The sequence below is a fragment of the Rutilus rutilus genome (assembly GCF_951802725.1).
Source record: "Rutilus rutilus genome assembly, chromosome: 5".
NCBI classification, from domain to species: domain Eukaryota; kingdom Metazoa; phylum Chordata; class Actinopteri; order Cypriniformes; family Leuciscidae; genus Rutilus; species Rutilus rutilus.
Genome location: NC_140213.1, coordinates 19,075,503 through 19,079,643, shown reverse-complemented (window position 1 = coordinate 19,079,643; position 4,141 = coordinate 19,075,503). Strand labels below are relative to the sequence as shown.

Here is a 4,141-nt window from a genome sequence, read left to right as displayed (position 1 = left end):
TGCTGCAGGAACCAGAGGTAGGGGATATCAGAACTTAACCCTCTGGGGTCTGAGGGGTTTTCTGGGCCCTGGAGGTGTTCTGACATGCTCTGACATTTGTGCTTTTTTCAGTTATTTATAAACATGTTAATGGCAAAGGTGTAAATTCACTCTATATAGCACAAACAGGGCTACCATAATATGTGATCAACATGCATGTATATGTTTGAATTTTTAAGAGAATAATGTTTATGCATGGTTATTGAAAAAAATAAAAATGAAAGTTGCTGAAATAAGACCACAAAACACATAGTAAATATGTGTCAATAAGACTTTTGACTAATGAATGTTGTCGCTTCGAGTTCTGGCTTCAAAATGATGTGAAAATCATCCTGCCTAATCGTTCACATAACACAATACATTGATTTACACTTTGTAAAACAGTTTTTTTGTCAGAAGAGGTTTATGCATGGGAGTGGTAATGGCCTATCAATATTAATGAGATTCAGACCAGGGGTGTGACAGACACTCCCCACATTCCTAAAAAACAACAACAAAAAAAACTGTTAGCATACATTATCCAAAGTAAACTGATGGGCAATTAATTGTTATGGACGCACAATGTATGTATATATCTGTTGATGGTCCCTAGGACAGAGAAATATCACTGCGAGTATCTGTTTATGGGCCATGACCGCACGTATTTAGTGACGCACGTAATGAACGGATCGTTCACGAACGACACATGCATTTCAAACATTTACACCTGTATTCACAAACATCTGTGCATAAGGCAGTATGGAAGCATGATAAGCAGTGTCATAGTCTAACCAAAACCATACTTTTTTTTGCATTTTAGCATGATAATCAGTGTTATAAGCTAATCAAAACTGAGTGAAATATATTTAATATACAAATATGTTTAGAGAGTAATAGCCTATCACATTGAAAAAGTTTACACTTGAGCATATACACGAATGTTAGGGATATTGTAAGGCAATCTTTCCTGTAAGATGTCAAAAGCTAGCCAAAACTAAGCAAAATATAGTCTGAAAATTCATATGAGTTCTATATTATCAGAAAAATAATTATATAACAGTAAAACTTACTCCGAAATTGTGTCCTCGGCGGGATCAATTCGCTCTTAAAAATGCTGCCGTTCGTCGTCCGAGTTACAATCTTCCTCTGAGGAAAAGGTGAATTCTTCCTCGCTGTCCAGAATCATCTGAAGGGCGTCTTTACCGGAGAAGCGTGCCATACTCAAAACGCGATGAACTATCAGTGAGTCTGATGAAGAAACTGTGTTTGTATGGCATTGATCGGGGGGCGTGTGCGATGCATAGATCACCTAAACTATTTACCATGTGAATAGTGCCGGGGGCGGGGCTGCCTCAGCTCATCAGAGATAATGAAGGGAGAACGAAAAAACGGTACCTCTCCTTGCTTTTAAAGGGACTACATAAGCTGAGAATATTTGTTTTTTATATAAATTACTTCATTTAAAAGAAGAGATTTCAAGCTTCATAAAGACATATGTCACGTGTCTGTGTGAGAAGTATTCGCTGAGTTATGGTTCATTTTCGGACGCGTTTCAGAATGGACTTAACTGACAGAGAGAAGGCAGAACTCGCTTCGTGTTTATTTTTCTTTATTTGGCGAAAAGCACAACACTTTGTTTTTATTGTGAGTATACCCATACAAAAATGTAATATATGGCCATATATGTACTTATATTTTAAATAGCATGACATATATCTATACATATATTTGACTTATATGAGAACACAATATATGCCTGCAACATATATCTATACATATATTTGACTTATCTGAGAACACAATATATGCCTGCAACATATATCTCTACATATATTTGACTTATCTGAGAACACAATATATGCCTGCAACATATATATACATATATTTGACTTATCTGAGAATACAATATATGACTGCAACATATATCTCTACATCTATTTGACTTATCTGAGAACACAATATATGACTGCAACATATATCTATACATATATTTGACTTATCTGAGAACACAATATATGACTGCAACATATATCTCTACATATATTTGACTTATCTGAGAACACAATATATGCCTGCAACATATATGAACATTTATGTGTCCAAACATGTGAAGAAAATATTTGAGTTCATCCATATATGATACCATATATCTGCATATATTACAGTATAGTATTGGTTTATCGCATATATGGACAACATTAATTATAAATATATGACATACATATTTGTTTTCAACATATTTAATAAATGTATGTAAACATACACTGTAACCCTTTACTGTAAATTTACAACGAATTTCTTACAGAATTGTACTGTATTTCCATAATACAGTATTAAGCTGTATCTTTTACAGAACAGCTGTAAATATACAGCACATTTCTGTTTTCGTCCTGATAAATTCGTTACCATCATACTGACTGAAAAGGCATTGCATTGTGGGATTGATTTCTTTCGCGCTCAATTCAGTTCAAATCAGACACGTCATGCGAGCAGCAGCAGACAGTAACGTTAGGCAGCTACAACAGGCAAACTCGTTTTGTCAGCGGGATTCAACTGAACAAATAATCATTCCTGTTATCAAGATAAACAATGTCTGCGAATCTGTGAGCAATTTTAAAGCTTTTTTGAGGTTCGGTTCGTGTTTCAAACATTAGTTGCCTGTGACGCAGCAGAAAATGGACGACGTTAACGGTAGCAGCTACCTGAAGACGGATGGAAGAATTTGTCATTGAATAATCTAACCTGCGCGTGACGATAAGTGGGATTTAGAGTTTGAGAAGATGGAGAATTGTTCAACTGAGTGATACGGTAAGCCATATATAAGTTATTATTTATTTTTTTGCGTTCGCATTTCTACATTGTTTTCACGTATTTGGTTTGATTTTGCGAACGCGGTATACTACCGTGGCCGCGCAAGCAATTAACTGACTCTGTTCCACCTGTTTACCAAGTAACGTTAACTTCAACATTTCATATAATAGGCAACCTTTACCATGCAATTTGCATGACGTGCAATTGATATATATTTTTTTCGTTTTAGGCTTTGTAATCTGATGGCCATTGTTAATGTAAGTGCTTTTAAATAGTGTTACAGTTATAGTCTATGTGGTAAAAAACAAAAATGCTGTCAGTTCTGTGATCGTGCTTTTGAATCGTTGTCAGAATTTTGCTAGCACATGAAAATCCATGTTCCTAATGCTGTTCTCAAATGTAGTAGGCCTATTCCTGATTGCCATCCCATGGTCCTACAACTACTCCCTAATTCAAAGAAGTTAGACGGTGTTATCCTTCAAGCAGATAAGTAGAGATTATTCAGCAAATCTCATTCATTTGTAATATGTTTTATGTTTTGGTTCTGTTGATCAAGGTTGTGTTGTCCTTTTTAAAAATTGTTTCAGGAATTTGCATCGCTGATGTCCAGCAATCTACATTTGCCAGAAAGTCCACGACTTATTTCCTGGTATGTAAACATTAAAGGGGTAGATGAAACCTAAAATGAAAAGCCATCATTTACTCACCCCACTGCAAAATATGTTTTTCTTAATTAGTGTTTTATTTTGTTTCCAGTCCAGATATCTACAATTCTTACATGAAGAAGCATTTAATAGACACGTAAAAATTGTCTTGTTTTCTGAAAGAATAAGTCAAAATTAAGTGAGTTTATGCTTAAAACAAACAAAATTATATGCCAGTGCATTTTAGCATTCTAACCAATTTTAATTTTTAGTTGAAAAATTTAATTCATAGAACTATGAATAGACAACTACACCGAACCACAGTGGAACCCACGGTAGTTATTTTAATTATTAATATTATTTAGGCTATTTATTCTTTTTTTATTTTTTTTTTATTCCATTACAGGTCAATCTCTAAGCAACCAGTGCTGGATATTAAGTTTGGAAGGTCAAGGTGTGTGTGAAGGATCACAGCCTCTTCATCACCTTGAGTTTGTTCAGAGGTTAGTCATTGGCATATTTGCCATTCATATATATATATATATATATATATATATATATATATATATATATATATATATATATATATATATATATATATATATATATTAGACTGAATTGTGTCACTAACCTTGACTTGACAGTATTTATTATGTTGACTACTGGTA

At 34.1% G+C, this 4,141-nt stretch overlaps 1 long non-coding RNA gene across 2 annotated transcripts; it reads left to right on the top strand.

Moving 5' to 3' along the window:
- Nucleotides 1-2,518: 2,518 nt before the first annotated feature.
- On the top strand, nt 2,519-3,958 carry LOC311291228. 2 transcript variants are annotated; one of them, XR_014627522.1, is made up of 5 exons: nt 2,519-2,826; nt 3,059-3,086; nt 3,233-3,478; nt 3,586-3,672; nt 3,880-3,948. It is a non-coding gene; the product is annotated as an uncharacterized lncRNA (long non-coding RNA). The 2 variants fall into 2 exon arrangements; XR_014627521.1 differs by lacking the exon at nt 3,586-3,672 and having other exon boundaries at nt 3,880-3,958.
- Nucleotides 3,959-4,141: the final 183 nt, after the last annotated feature.